This window comes from Aotus nancymaae, unplaced genomic scaffold, assembly GCF_030222135.1.
Source record: "Aotus nancymaae isolate 86718 unplaced genomic scaffold, 86718_ANA_hifiasm-v0.15.2.pri h1tg000062l, whole genome shotgun sequence".
In the NCBI taxonomy this organism is placed as follows: Eukaryota; Metazoa; Chordata; class Mammalia; order Primates; family Aotidae; genus Aotus; species Aotus nancymaae.
Window position 1 is genome coordinate 7,484,891 of NW_026988476.1, and position 17,125 is coordinate 7,502,015.

General features: G+C 35.5%; 1 protein-coding gene across 3 annotated transcripts in view; it reads right to left on the reverse strand.

Moving 5' to 3' along the window:
* SLC25A21 (solute carrier family 25 member 21) overlaps positions 1-17,125 on the reverse strand; it is a 516,565-nt gene that overhangs the window by 447,474 nt on the left and 51,966 nt on the right. The window contains exon 2 of one of the 3 annotated variants that reach the window (XM_064365802.1): positions 6,718-6,801. The exons of the other annotated variants lie outside the window; for them this stretch is intronic. The gene's annotated coding sequence lies outside the window, so the exon portion shown is untranslated. The remainder of the gene's footprint in view (positions 1-6,717; positions 6,802-17,125) is intronic. 3 annotated transcript variants of the gene reach the window in all.

Here is a 17,125-nt window from a genome sequence, read left to right on the forward strand (position 1 = left end):
TTGATGGAGCTGAAAAACACAACACGAGAACTTCACGAAGCATGCACAAGTTTAAAGAGTCGAATTGATCAAGCAGAAGAAAGGATATCAGAAGTCGAGGACCAGCTCAGTGAAATGAAACGAGAAGACAAGAATGGAGAAAAAAGGATGAAAAGGAATGAGCAAAGTTTCCAGGAAATATGGGACTATGTGAAAAGACCTAATCTACGTTTGATAGGTGTACCTGAATGTGATGAAGAGAATGAATCCAAGTTGGAAAATACTCTTCAGGATATCATTCAGGAAAACTTTCCCAACCTGGCAAGGAAGGGTAATATTCAACTCCAGGTAATACAGAGAACACCACAAAGATATTCTTCAAGAAGACCAACCCCAAGGCACATAATCGCCAGATTTATTAGGGTTGAAATGAAGGAGAAAATACTAAGGGCAGCCAGAGAGAAAGGTCAGGTTACCCATAAAGGGAAATCTATCAGACTTACAGCAGATCTCTCAGCAGACACCCTACAAACCAGAAAAGAGTGGGGATCAATATTTAAAATCCTTAAAGAAAAGAACTTTCAACCCAGAATTTCATATCCAGCCAAACTAAGCTTTATGAGCGAAGGAAAAATTAAATCTTTTGCGAACAAACAAGTACTTAGAGAGTTCACCACCACCAGGCCTGCTTTACAAGAGCTTCTGAAAGAAGCTCTATACATATAAAGGAACAACCAATATCAGCCTTTCCAAAAATATATCAAAAAGCAAAGAACATTAACATAATGAAAAATTTACATCAACTAATGGGCAAAACAGCCAGCCAGCATCAAACGCCAGTATTAAACTTATATATATTTTAATTGGATAAAAAGCCAAAACCCATCGGTATGCTGCATCCGGGCCCATTTTACATGCAACAATACACAAAGACTCAGAGAGAAGGAGGAAGATTTACCAACCAAACAGAGAGTAAAAATAAACTAATAAACAAAAAGCAGGAGATGCAATTCTCGCCTCTGATAAAGTAGACTTTAAAGCAACAAAGATCAAAAGAGGCAAGGAAGGATATTACATAATGGTAAAAGGATCAATGTAACAAGAAGAGCTAACGATTCTATAGATCAACGAGATAGAAAATTAACAAGGACATCCAGGACTTGAACTCAGACCCGGAACAAGTAAACTTAATAAACATTTATAGAACTCTCCACTTCAAATACACAAAACATACATTACCACCTCACACCTATTAGAAAAGTGGTTATATAATTGGAAGTAAATCACTCCTCAGTAATCGCATAGCATTTCATAGGTTTAAATGAAATATTGGTTAGCTGTTTGTTTGTTATCTTCTTCCCTTATTCCTTCCTGATTACATCATTAAGTATAATTATCATTATAAAAGAGGTTTTTAATAACCATTACTAAATTGCGTTCTAGCCTGGGCAAGAAAGCAATACTCCCATTCTCTCTCCCTCTTTCTTTTCCTTTTTCCTCCTCCCCATTCTCTCTCTCTCTTTCTCTTCCTTTTTCCACTTCCCCATTTTCTCTCTCTTTCCCTTTTTTCTTCCTCCTTTTCAAAAAAAGAAAAAAAGAAAATAGCTACATATTTATATTATTATGGCCTATAGAACAAACCATGGCTATACCACAGCAGATACCATGTGCCAGATACTGTGATAAGGGTTTTACATGCAATATGTCATTGAATGTGCCCATAAAACAAATTAGGAAAGTATTTTTGGTCCTCTTTTTACAGATAAGGAAACTAAGGCTTAGAGAAATTAATTATCTTGCTTAAGATCACACAGGTAGGAGGTGGCCCAGCCCAAGGTTTATCCTAAGCGAAGCTAACAAAAGCTTGTGCTTTTAACCATTAGTGTTCCACTGACTACTAATGTTCTAGCAAGTCCAAGATGGGAACAGCCCACTCATGTCATTTATCTGTGATCTCTTGCATAGCCTCCAAAATACAGCAGATTTGTATTTGTTCAATGTATATTTATTCTCAATACGTCAGCCTCAGTCAGGTAACTATTATGATCCATAAGCATTTCCAGAGGTGCCAATTTAACTTATTTTTCTTTATGTTTTTATAATCATTGGCATGCCTACATTTTTAAACATTTGGTGTAGAAAGTAATATTATAATTCCAGATAGAAGCCAGAGGCGAAATGAATGAACAGCAGAGGTAGAGCTTAGTCCTCCAATATAAACAAGAGCTTTTATCTGAGGGTCAAGGCAGGTAAGTAATAATGCCAATGATACTGACACTGGACAAATAATGAAATGTGAAGTTAAACTCTGAAGCCTAAGAAAGTGTTAGATTTGAAATCACCAACACATCAAATAAAACAGATAATGAACAGTGTTCTGGACATCAAATCAGCAATAACTTTAGTCATAGGAGCCCTGACTAAGGAGGTGCAGACCAAAAGAGCTAAGAAAATGTAGTGTCTAATCCTGAATACAAAACAGAAGCCTACGGTATCCCAGCGGGGTAGGGTGTGGGCCTTTTTTCCCAGGGCCAAATCACCACAAAGCAAATGTAAGGAGAAATGCCTTTCTACATATTTCTCATCTTAGAATGTGCTTTTTAATTTTATTTTTAATTTTAAGAAGAAAAGAAGGTCAGTGTGGGGGTAAATCATGGCTATACATTCCAAAAGGTAAAACCAGATATCTTGAGTTAGTAATATTAAAATGAAGAAACCAGGTTATCTCAACTGTAATGGAGATCACTTATCATAAAGAAAGACATAAAGGTCTATTAGTAGAATAGAATAGAATTAGTAGAATTTTAGTAGTAGAACTCAGAAAATGGTAGATTAGTTTGGAGTCTGTCATTTCATCATATAGCCAAAATGCTTCCAAGACGATATGAGCTTGCTAATGCTGTTTTTTTCATGTACATGCCAATAATGCTACATATTGTTTACAAACAAACAAACAAATAATTAAGTCACTATTAGGACTGTGTCACTCAATAGTATTGGCACAGGCATTAGTAATTTCAGGTATAGATGTTCAAAATTCAACATACACAAAAATGTAGACAATATTCTAGGAAATGATTCCAAAAATGCTCTTAGAATAAAAAGAGAATATTCATTTTTAAAAAAATGAAGTATGATTCTTTTTAATATAGGCAGGATCTCACTCTGTCACCCAAACTCGAGTGCAGTGGCATGATCATGGCTTGCAGCCTCAACTTCCTGGGCTCAAGCAATCTTCCAACCTCAGGCTCCTGAGCAGCTAGGACTACAGGTACAGGGCACTACACCTGACTATTTTTTTTGGAAAGAGGGTCTCGATAGGTTGCCTGCACTGGTCTCAAACTCCTGGACTCAAGCAATCCTCCCTCCACTCCCTCCCAAAGTACGGGGATTACAGATGTAAGCTACCATATCTGGCCAAAAAGTATGTCCTTAGCTAAGTGGCTTTGAACCTTTCCTATTTTAAAAAAGCATTATCAGAATGAATATTCATATTTTATTTACCAGGTATACATAGTGTCTATTAAGTGTTAGGCACTGTACCAAGCATTTTACTCATTCAATTCATATAACAGCCCTATAACGTAAATATAGTTATTGTTATCATCCCCATTTCACTGAAAAAGAAAGCGAAGCACAGAGGTAAACTAAGCCCAAGAGCTCGCAGCTAACAAATAAAGTTTCCAATATTCAAGCCCAGCCATTCTCTCTCCTGTAACTATCACATGTATTTGTATATACTTGGAAGAGTACAGGGGAAGTCTGAGAAGAACAGAGAAGTGGAAGTATGTGAAAATCAGTTGTGGGTCCTCATAAAAATGTCAATAGGCCTCAGTTTCCTTGAGATAGCTCCAGTTTATGTCTATTGTCCCAGTGGAATTATCAGTAGTATCCACTGTCATTCTCAATAGTGTCCAAGCTTGAACAATACATTGTAGGGTCAACCTGTTTAAAATGCCCCATTCCATTACCATGGGCAAGGCTCTTTAGCCTTGTTATTCATAATTCCCCCATCTGTAAAATGAAAATGCTAATGTTTGTTCTCTTTCTGCCTCCCAAGGTGATAATACTGTGACATTATGTAGAAGAATGTAAATGTAAGGTACAGTATTTTGGAGTGTTATACATGTCAGATAGTTGTAAAGGGAACTTCTACAACTACTAAGCTGCCATCATGTGCAGCATACAAAGGTACATGCCTTACATTTGCTAACAAATTCATTTTTATCCTTACAAAACAAACATTTGTGATAGAAACCTAGGATAGAGTACAAACAAATCATTAAGTCACTATTAATCATTACTGAACCAGAAACTATTACAAGAAACTTGAAAAGGAAGCTTTGCTAATTTTATTATGTAACATTGACTTTATGGTTGACTCATTATTTCCACTTAAGCAAGAAAAATGAACAGAATTAAAAAGAATACACTGTTTCGTTATTTAAAATACAGTTTAAAAGGCTAGTACTGATAAGTAATTCATCAAATAGAAAAGCTGTAGATTTACTTTACAAAGGAAAAAGAACATTGAGACATTGCTGCTACAGTAATGAGCTGAAATTCAGGAAAAGCACCTACATATAGGGAATTAAAAGATGTAAGTTTGTTAAGACTGTGTGTGTGTGTGTGTGTGTGTGTGTGTGTGTGTGAATCCCTTTTTGTTTTGGCTTTTCAATCTGGAAATTCACAAAAACAGGACAAGTCATAATATCCAAAATGGATAAAGATAATATGTTCTTTTTATCTTTTTGTAACCTTTCCTCAGTTTTCAACCTTCTGTTCCCTGATTTCCATCCACCTAATCCCCACACTCTAATTTCTGACATACTGCAATTCCATTACAACCTGTTACTTTCTTACTCCTCGTTATCAGCTAAGTGTACTCATCTCTTTATTGAAAATAAGGAAAAAAAACTAAATATATTGTGTTTATTTTTTCTCTAAAATTTTGTCCCGCTTTGCAAAAGCAGAATTTTGGTTACAATTCTCTTAACTGTAAAGTGAGAAGTTTCAATTAGTTTCAATTAATGTTCAATTATGTACATTAGCAAAATGTACATAATGTACAGCTTAAATGTACATAATGCCCCATGAAATGCAGAGTTTTGTAGATCATGCAGCAATATATCATGTGAATGGGAGAACTTAATAAATGCTTCAGACTGAAACAAGGATGGAGATTACAATGGTATGAATGATTCTACCTTACTTCGGAAAGTTGGATTAAGGGATCATCATAACAACTAACCCTGCTTCATTTAAGCAATGAATCTCTGGTGAAACAGAGAAAAAGAAAGAATCAAGGAAAGAAAGGAGGAAAAGAAAAAAGGGAAGGAAGGAAAGGAGCAAGGAAAGTAAAGAAAACCTATTTGGTAAAAATGCCAGATTTGTAGCATTTACGTAATTTCTTTTTCCAGGGAAACTTGCTTTGTTAGTTATGAGAATCTGAAATACAAATAAATACAAATTTGGCTTTCTAAAAAATCTTTTTTATTTGTCATACAGAGTGATTGTGAAAGTATTAACACATAATGTTGTGCAGTCAGGAGACTTATGTGCTAGCTTTAGTTCTACTTCTAATTAACTGCCCATGAGCAATCTAGTCATCTAATTTTTATAGGCCTGGACTTTGTCATGATTCCTAAAGCATCCCAGAATAAAAAATAATGGAGAAGATTATATCTTTGCGCCTTTAAAATTTTGTTAACATTGCAAAATTGCCATACATTGACCAATTCTTTTCTATAGAGGTCTTTATAAAGTAAGATTTAAAAAGGGGAAACATTTAATGAGTAATATTTTCCAGGTATATTTCCCACAAAGATAAGAAAATTATTAGCATTGCATGTCAAAAACTAAATTGCAGCTTAAATGTATATAATGAATGTAAATTATTAAAATATTATTAAAATATTTTATGGTTACTCTTTATAACATCATAGTATTCCAAGAACCAGAGCTTCTGACTTTAAGTTGACCCATGCTTTCCATGAAGAACAGTTTCATACTTGTGAAAAAAAAATGTATAATTGCTGTAAAACAATAGTTTGTGAACACTACTTCAGACTTTCTAATCATGCTCGAGGGAACACAAGAGCTCATTTCCTCTGAACTTCTACTACTTATGTTTTATGTTAAGAGGTTGCATTGGTTTGCAAAGGCATTAGTTAGCCAGAAAACTAGTCCCTTGAGCACTTGCTTCATTATTAAATGTAAAATAAGCCACTAAATAGCAGGATGAAGGCAACTTTCACATTTATCCAAATTACCTAATAGGCTTATGGAGAACAGGTGAGTATCATTCCATTCTAGAGTACTAAGTACATCCACTTGAAATATAGAAAACACAGCCTCTTCCAAGTATGAAGGAATCTTTATATCCTTTGATTTCTCAGAACCAAAAATTTAGCAAGCACAGACACAGGTTATAATAAAGATACAATGAAGGCACTGCCTGCTTGGATTAAAGAGCACAGAAGAGAGAGTAATGGGGTTATTATCAACTCATTTCTCTCCAGGTCACCCAGTCCTTGTGGTAAGCCAGAGTCAACTCCACCTAGACAACCTCCCAGCACCACAACTCGGTTACATAAGGGACCACCATATTATGCTCATTATTTTCAGCTAAATTCATGACAATGAATCTGTTTCACTCCTAGACAACTGTTTATCAATGACTGATAACATAATATTCACAACAGAGGAAGAGCCTTTTCAAAACAGCACTTATCTTACCTGTTACTTGGTTTTGAAGAGACTATAAAATATTGGCAGAACTTGTCTGGTTTCCTATTTTATGCCAAATCTTATTATATCATTCTAAAAAAGAGGAGGAAAAAAACTACTCATTTGTTGAACAGCAACAAACAAAAGTCATTTCAGAATGCTATAGGGCAAGTTATTGCAAAATACAGTGGAATAATACCTAGTCCAAGAATGAGAAAACATGAATTCTACTTTTGAAACCTTTGAAAAATTATACCTTTTCTCAAAGCCTCAATGTTTTCATATAAAGCAAGGAAGGTTTCTAAATTGAAGGTTTGAAGGTTTTTAAACTTTTGTTAGAATGAGAATTTTTTTTCAACAAAATTTACTAATGAATCTAACATGTTAAATTGATGAAATGATACTGCTGTGGATATAAAGGCGGGAGGAAACCCATACGATCACCAACCACCTTCCTGTCCTTTCCCCTCGCCCCCGTCTAGACTGCAAACCACTAGGCTGGAGCATCTCTAAGATCGCTTCAGTGATTATGGATGGATGACAAGGAGAATAAATAAATCAGATGTTAGTTTTTAAATACTGATACTGAGCTGTCTGAGGCCCAGGAAAAGAGCTTAAGAGAAAAATAAAGGGGAAAGGCATTGATGGTCCTCTCTCAGTGATTCTACATTCTGGTTACTAGGGTCTTGTTTTAAATAACCCCTTTTATTTTATTATCATTCACTTCTAGTTTGAAAAGCCAAAGAGTCAAATAATAGAATGAGTTAAAAAGAATACATTTATTGTAATAAATTTGTATTTCTCATCTATACCAGTTCACTCTCCTCTGAGAGGCAAAATATGCTTAAGGTAGAGATTGCTACCATACATTTACTCTTGTTCATCATAATTTTATGTAAAGCATCCCTTAGAGAAATAACTAATTACAATCTTATTCAAAGATGGAATCCAACCTAAAACAAAATTAAGTCTGTTATTATAAGGTAGTATGAGACAATGCCAAGTTAAATTTATAGATAGCCTACTATTTCTGCATTCATGAAAAACTTTTCTAATGGAAAACTAGTATAATTGATGAGCTGGAGTTTTAAACAAACTTGAGGACAAACTGTGAAATGGAAAAATTAACTGTTCATTCAATAAATTTTTTGCACCAATAATGATTCTGGCAATACTATAGGTACTGGAAGTATAGCAGTGAACAAAACAGACAAAAATCCTTGCCTTTATAAAGCTTATATTCTCATTTTCTTTTTATTTTATTCCTTCCTTTTTTCTTTCCTTCCTTCATGATTTTCTTTTCTATATTCACCTTACTCTAGAAAGGATTAAAGGTGATAGGGTAATAAATTCCATAGAATAAAAAATTTAATCTATAGTTAATAGCCCCCCTTTCCCCAAAAAATGTAACAGGCCCCTTTTTAGGGCATGGACCACTGGTGAACACTAGCTATTTACATTGAGCATTTTCACTGTTAATACTCTAGTGTAAAAGAAGGGAGAAGAGGCAATAAGCACAAAGGAGTAAGAATAAAGAGGGAGAAAGAAGAGAAAATGGGAGAGGAAGTAAGGAAAATCAGAGATTTTAAGTAGGGTGCTTTGGCAGAGACCACTAACTGTCCTCCTATATTCATTCTCTTCTTCCTTCCTTGTAATAATAGAATACCTCCCATTACCTCTTATTTACAGGCATAATTGCCTATCCCCAAACAACACTTTGCAGAGTCCTTTGCGGCTAAGTGTGGCCACATAACTAAGTTCCAGCCAATTACATATGAAAGAAAGGAAGTGAGGTAAGCAATTTCCAGTCATATCTGTATTAAGGAAGTGGCTGTCCCTCCTTTCTTATGACTATCCACTATCAGCTGAGGCTAGGACAAGAATAGAGTTGTGGTAATCCACCTTTACTATCAGATGGGGGTCATATTTTAGAGAAAGCAGGGAAAACAGAAGTAGCATGAATTCCTTCACCTTATGGAAGGAAAACTCCTCTATGCTTCCTTTTTCTTCTCAGTCACTGTATGTTAGGGTGTCTTTGATAAGGCAACTTAGATTATACCCTAATTAACATAAGCTTTTTCTACTTTGTTAATGACTCAAAGATAGAAACAAACAAAAAAATAGGAATAGATATAAAGAAACAACACTCATTAAGTGCCTCTGCCTCTGTTACAAGAGTTAGAATCTTCAGGGAGTTTTAACTCTAGCTTGGTCAAGTCACACTAAGAGAGCTTTGTAAAATGATTCTGAGAGTTTCCATGGACACTTCAGGTAGGTCAGATTTCAACAGTACAAAAGAAATTTCAGCAGGATGCTGAAATCATTCAACACAGTCACATTCTACCTATGGCTGGCTATCTGCTACCTTCTTATCACACAGAACTTAAAAAACACCTTTTACAAACAACTCTACCTTGCTATTTTGCTTAGCAGAATGGAGTTGGCATGGAATTTACTAAATATAAAATATTTCTAGTCCCTTCACTCTTTAATTCTATTCCTCATGACAATAAAATAGAGAGTGATAGGGTGAATTACAAGATGTGTACACAAACTGGGCAAATACAGACCTTGGAAACATATCAAATGAGTAGATAGTCAACAATGATATTTTATTATTAAGAATGCTTTCTTTCCCCAGAGACTTTACTCTAGTTTTTTCTTTTTTTTAAGAAAATACCATATACAATCATTGCAACTCATGCTTTGAAATAATGATATGTTAGGCTGGGAGTGGTAGCTTACGCTAGCAATCCCAGCACTTCGGGAGGCCAAGGCAGGCAAATCACCTGAGGTCAGGAGTCCGACACCAGCCTGGCCAACATAGTGAAACCCGCCTCTACTAAAAGCAGAAAAATTAGCTGGGCATAGTGGCATGTGCCTGTAATCTCAGCTACATGGGAGGCTGAGGCTGGAGAATCACTTGAACCCAGGAGGTAGAATGTTCAATGAGCCAAGATCGCACCACTGCACTCCAGCCTGGGCAACAGAGCGAGACTCTGTATAAAAAAAAAAAAAAGGAGAGAGAAAAAAAAGAAATAATGTTACACTTCTTCCTTATTTGTTATAACTAATTCTTCTTATATATTTGCTACTAAAATATTGAAAGCTACTATTTTTGAGTCTACCATTAAAAAGTATTTACAAATATTTGAATAATCCAGATAATTAAGCATTAAAAGTGGTAGAGAAAAATAGGCTAAACATGGTGATGCAACAAAAATGTATAGCATGTCCTGACATTCCATTTTTCTTCAGGTTTTTATTTGTTTGCTTTTACTCCTATGCACCATAATAAAACAGAGAGTTACAATCAACGTGTGATGACAAATGATCTCAGGGTTGGGTTTGCATTCTTCTAAATATGTTGGCATTTGTAAGCTGGAAAAGATAGATGTAATCAACCACCCTCAGACAAAAGTAGGATGACTATTTCTGGCAAAATGTTCAAACCACATTAAGCCCTAATTTGAAATGATGTTTGAAAGAAGGCAATGAAACTAGGACCAATTTATTTGTACAGCAACTAAAAACTGAATTCACTAGACATATTTAAGAGATGGAAGCAATTAAATGTGTTTGTTTTCTAAATAGACCAAGTATATTAGAAACTTTGAAGGTTAAAAAAAAAAATCCCACTTTACTAGACTCAATCATTTGTTGCTGCGCAATACTTAAATCATTTTCCTTAACGGTCCTCTGAGGTTGTTCTAATAAAACATGCTATCATTAATAGGAAATAAACAGTCTGTTTAATTTCACATTATCAATATGTCATAGAATTTTTTCTAGTTAGCAGCATGTAGAAGTATGAAATCACTGTGAGAAAGTGTGGGACAAACTTTTTTGCTGGTATATATGATTCTTACAGAAAACAAATTATTGTTGTTTACTTACTCAAATGTTTGTCAGACTCTTCTCCAATCTAGTGGTGCAGAGAGTCATTTTTATGGTGGGGGGAGTTGGTTGTTTTCATTCTTGTTTTTCAAAAGAGATGAATTTTGATATTTTCTCCTTGTATTCAAATCAAGTTTCTACAGTAGCCTGAGAAAATTCAGGTAAAATTACATCATCTGAGTCCTCTTCTGTACATACCTAGACACACATTTAGCATTTCAGCTAAAGATAACAATTGTTCTGGCTCCAAGGAGACTGAAATAGTGACATTTGTATCCAGAATAATATCCGGCTCCAAATGTGGGATGGCCAGATACCAGCATATCATCAAGTCTTTGGCTAACATATGTATCCTGACCACTCAATCAAAGAGAGTTTCTTTAAGACCAAGTGTCCTAGATGTTCTGGTATCTTTTCCCCAGGGCTATATTCTGACAAGCCTGGCTAAGAAAGGTGGCTCTTTATACACCATAATGAAGCCCAGGTCCAGGAGGGCAGCACTGCCAAGGTCCCACCAAAGTTTGCCAAGAATTGATGCTACAGAGTATTGAAAACAGGACAGGGCCCTGTCAGTTCTCCTGTTCCACACCACTAGTTTGCAGAAGAGTCTGTCAAATATTTGAATGCATAAACAACAACAGGAATTTGTTTTCTGTAAGGATCACACATACCAGTAAAAATACACGAGGACTGCCCCTGCATGCAACACACAGGAAAGACTGAGAGGAAAAGGAGAAAACTCTTATTTTTTAATCTCATTCCAGCATAACTCCAAAGAACTCAAGGGCTCTCCTAAGGGATTATTTACTAGGGAGCCGCGGTGGCTCCGGCCAGTTGTCCTGGCGCTTGAGGAGGCGAGGCTATGCGTTCAAGGCCAACCTGGGCAATATGAGAACCTCTCATTCATTTAAAAAAAAAAAAAAAGGGATTATTTACTTTATGCAAAAACACTAACAATTCAATATTGCTAACAGTGGTGGTTCCTCCTAGAAATCCATCTAGGGTTAGGAGAGTGTATTTGACTTTGATATGTGCCTATTCAAGCTGCTGAGAAAAGAATTAAAGAGATGCTGCTCAAAGAGAGGAGCAGCCCGAAAGATATCCACAAAGCTAAAATACTGGCGAGTCAACTAATGCATGACCGAAACACCAACTTATTGAATTGCTTCATTTCGAACTAGTATAAAATTTCATATATAGCAAGTCTAAAGTATTTTAATGGCGCTAAAAACCAATGAATGCTTCAGATCCTATAATTGCAATATTCAGCATTTGGACTAAAGTATTAAAGATTAAATGTTTCTTCTACTTAAAAACTACATTAAGAACAAAAATACAAATAATACATGTAATAAAAATACATTTTAATGAAATTCACATTATAGATTTCTCTATGTAAAATAGAACTTGTACCAGGGAATAATCCTGCTCTAACAGAAAGGATAAGAAAACTCAAAGAGTTTTAAAGTATTAGCTTTAAAAAAAATAAAAATAAAACTTACTGAGCAAGAATAGTCATAAAATTTAAATTACTGAGCAAACACTGAGTACATGTTATATGTAAGACACTGTAAACTTCAGTTTTAATAACACACAGCATATGTACAACACCCTCTCAAGATAAACTTGGTACTGCCTGTACAGACCTATGTCCCACCCCAGGTAGATAATCTTTCACTGGCCTATTCTCAGTTGGAATTTACAATTTACTACCTTACAATGCCTATATATTCACCTGTGTGCATCTTACAACACTTAAGATACACTGGTACTGAAAAGCATATGTGACTTTCTCTAACTTCAGCATTACATTTTAAGTCCTTGGACATATTATTGAAAGTCCTTACTAGGCAGACCTTCCCAAACTAACCAGAACATATCCTTTTAATAAAAAATAATAGCTATGTTCTCAAAGTTTGTGATTAAAACCTACAGTGAAAGAATCCAGCTGAGAAGAAATTTCCTTTTGGTTCAAAAAAAATAATAATGTCATTAAATTTATCGGAACAATATGAAATGAAGATGTTGTTGTTGGGTTCTTCTCTTATAATAGAAAACAAATATGCTGCTGGCTTAGTTAAATCCACAAATTATTTGTCACATAACATTTCAACAACAATTTCAAACATATAAAAGTTAAGGTACCAAAGAAAATCCCACTATCAATGATAATCAAACTAAATCTTTTTGCATGTGATTTAATTGACCACATTTCAGAGAAAGCCACATAATCTCATGTGTTAAGATATTTGTTTTTCTTATTTTAAGCATGGCAGGACAGCTTTTCAAAACATAACTTGTAGTATTGGGTGCCATTCCAACTGCCAATTCAGATCCTTTGACAAGGCAGCTCAGTTTGCTAATCTTGGCTTATACTTTTAAAAACAACTTACAACTTTATGTGGTAGCATTCTGTTTTTCTTATAGTTTATAGCTGAAAAAATGCACTCTTTAATTATTCTTGATATTGACAAAGGGCACTGTGACTCACTTTATTTTTCAACATAGAGCTAAAAGGTACATGAATCATCCTTTCAAAATCTGGAATGCAGGCAAAACAGTGGCTGTGAATGGAGTCTAAGTAAATAATTCCTCTCATCATCTGAACTTTTTTTCAGGGCATCACACTAGAAAAAGTCATTTTCTTAGCAGTAGCCTATTGCCGTAAAAAAAGAAATGGTGAAAAATTTATTCCCAGAGAACAGTTTATTTACCATAAGATGTGGCTCAGTAAAGTGTTTTGTACACTGGAATTGTAAAGTTAATTCTTCCTGTCAAAGCCTTAGGAAAACAGGCACATTGTAAACATATTTTTGCATTTTAGAGCTGGCTCTCTTTATTTTAGAACAGAGTTTTTTCTATATGTCCCTTAAGTTGGCATTCTTAGATGTGTAGAAATAAGAATAAGTAATTTGATAGTACTCTGGTATGACAGATCTAACATAACATATACTAGAGTACATTTTCACTCTCCACATGGGAATACAAAGTGGGAGAGGGGAGAAGTGTAGAAAATAAAATCCCAAGAGATGAAACTGATACTCCTCTATGAAGAATTTTAAGCTCCTTCAAATAACAGGGTTAAGTCAATGCCAAGGCTCAATACTGCCATCTCCTTCCTAAATGCAGAAATACATGAAGACATCTGAGGGTAAATGTACAGAGTAACAAAGCAAAAAGTAGTTACTGTATACATAAAATTCACCAAACATACATAGTTCTTCTATGTTTGTCATTTTGGTAGGAAGTCCAATCATTAAAGATAGTTTATAAGCTTTATTAAATTAACAAATATTTTTAAACTACAAAATGATTCTTTTTTTTTTTTGTATGGATTCCTCTCACCCAAAAGGGAAAATTTACAACTATCTTGCTCATCCTATTGAAACTCCCTTTGCAAAAATTATAACAGTGAGAAAATTATGACAGTGAAAGAGATCTAATCTAACCAACCACCATTTGCCTTTAACCTTCAAACTATACTAAGTCATTCCTGGGCATGGGCCAACCTAACTTTGGGAGAAATTTAATTTATAGTTTAAATGATAATAGCCCTTCCCAAAAACTAAACCACATTTGCAAAACTAATGAAAGACCACCAAGTTAGGAGGATGGTAGGAACCTGAATTATACTGAAGTACAGATATAACAGATTAGCAGCTTTTATTCCAGAGGTCACAATATTTGCAACTTCCCCAATTACTCCTGCAGGTAACACCACTATTGTTAGAACCTAAAACTGGACTTTTGAGATGTGTTTTCAGGGTTTTACATTTCTGACAACTGATGGCTCCACCTGGACTCACCAATCAGTCGTGTGGCCCCACCTAAAAGTAGACTCAGCAAACAGGAGGACCATTTTCCACTGCCCTGTGATTGCACCCCCAAACAATCAGCAGCACCCATTCCCCAGCCACCCGCCTCCTCCCAACTATCTTTGAAAAACTCTAGCCTCCAAATTTTCAAGGAAGCTGATTTGAGTAATAAAAAAAAACTCTGCTCTCCTGTTTAACTGGTTCTGCATATGTAAAGCTCTTTCTCTATTACAGTTCCCCTGTCTTGATAAATTGGCTCTATCTGGGCAGTGAGCAAGAAGAATCCATTGGGTGGTTACACTATTATTGATAATAGTCCAACTTATTCTTCTTATTTTAAAAGACATATAAGGATTGAGACAACTACTAAGGAAGTAGATAAAACCAACCTTAAATTTAAGCAGAGTAATTCACTGGACTATCTTTACTTTAGGGTTTTTATACTCAGTCCCTGACTCCCATGGTTTCCTCACCTAGTAATTGATTCCTGAAAATCTACCAATACAATAATTGTTTTAAATTTAAAGGTTTTGTCAGAGGCGCTTGAACCAGAGTGACTCCATCTTGAATACAGGCTGGGTAAAATAAGGTTGATACCTACTGGGCTGCATTCCCCAGAAGTGAGGCATTCTAAGTCACAGGATGAGATACAAGGTCAGCACAAGACACAAGCCACAAAGATTTTGCTCATAAAACAGCATGTAGCTAAGAAACTGGCCAAATCCCACCAAAACCAAGATGGTGACGGAAGTGACCTCTGGAAATCCTCACTGCTCATTATACACTAATTATAATGCATTGGCATGCTAAAAGACACTATCACTGGCACCATGATAGTTTACAAATGCCACGGCAACATCCAGAAGTTACCCTATATGGTCTAAAAGAAGGAATTGCCTGTCCCTTTTCTCAGAAAACTCATAAATCCACCCTTTGTTTAGCACAGAATCAAGAAATAATTAGGACGGCATAGTGGCTCATGCCTGTAATCCCAGCACTTTGGGAGGCCAAGGTGGGTGGATCACTTGAGGTCAGGTGTTTGAGACCAGCCTGGCCAACATGGTAAAACCTTGTCTCTACTAAAAATACAAAAATTAGCCAGGCATGGTGGCGTGAGCCTGTAATCCCAGATACTCAGGAGACTGAGGCAGGAGAATTGCTTGAAACCAGGAGGCACAGGTTGCAGTGAGCTGCGATTGCACCACTGTACTCCAGCCTGGGCATCAGAGCCAGACAGTGTTTCAAAAAAAAAAAAAAAAAGGGAAAGAAAGAAAGAAACAATTATAACTATAATCAGCTGAGCAGCCCATGCCACTGCTCTGTCTATGAAGCAGCCATTATTTATTCCTTTACTTTCCCAATAAACTTGCTTTCACTTTATTCTATGGATTTCCCCCAAATTCTTTCTTGTGTAGGTCCAAGAACCATCTCTTGGGGTCTGGATTGAGAACCCTTTCTATTAGAATAAATAGTTTCAGTTCTACTGGAATAAAAATAGCTCACAGAGAGGTAAATATGTAATACAGCATTAACTACAAAGATCTTACTGTACATTGTTCTCAGGTAGGGTGGCAGCAAGTTCCTGGACAGTGTGAGTTTATGCCTGGTGTCCCAGAGTAATTATCAAAAATTCCTCTTTCAATATTGATAAACTCTATAATTATTCTCCTCTTAGTTCCTTTCTTCAGGCTAGGATTTAGCGGAAGAGAAAAGACCATTGTGGCAAATAAGGGATAATGACCAACTGAGTAAGAAATATATTGGGAATGTTGAGGGGAAAAGTACTTCTCAGGGAATTATTTAGGTATTACCTTTATAGGACTTAAAAGACAAAAACCCATATAGTATGAAATGCAACACAATCTTGACAACAGTAAAAAATATATATGTTAAAGCATCAATTTATTACTACATTTTCGAGCAATTTATACTTTCGCAAAAGAAAAAAAGTGCTAATTTGGAATCTCTCGTCCCAAAATGAATAACTACTATCATTACTATTACTGTAGTACCACTGTTACTACCATTTCTCAGATCCAAAGCAAAGGCTACATATAGAATCAGCCTGAGAGAATCAGAGGCTCAGGGGAGGAGTTGTTCGGCTACAAATACTGGCCCTGTTTGGCAAACACCTTTCCTCCCTCTGTTATATTGAAATCTTTCCATGAATCCTAGAAAGATTCACAAGGGAATCCTTCAACAAGGAAAGTGTCCATGTTAGTTGTTGGAGATGTTACTCATTGATAGAACAGCCCTGTTACCCTGACTGATACAGAAAAAGCCCCTCCCTAAAGGTAGGGTTCAAACTCAAGAAGAGCCTTCGACTCAAGGAGGTAGAGGTGAGAGGAGCCAAGACTCCAATGACATGAGTGGCAGAAGAAGATTCAATGTTCTGACTTTAGAAATAGAAAATAAGATGGAAACATTTCTGTGACTCTATCAAAAGAAAAACATACTTTACATAAATAATAAAAATTATATTAAAATTTCACCATAGAAATATAATCATATTTTTATACTTTCTAAATTTAATAATTCAAAACATCAAGAGAGTTTTTTTCTTTAAGTAAACTATGAAATAAAATCAGGCTTAGGAGAAGTTTTCCCCTTCCTTTAGTAACTGGCAATCTTTATACAAAAGTCACTGGAGCAAATTATCTCCTCACCCACCACCTCCAAGGTTAATCAATGTGTGTTTTAAACAT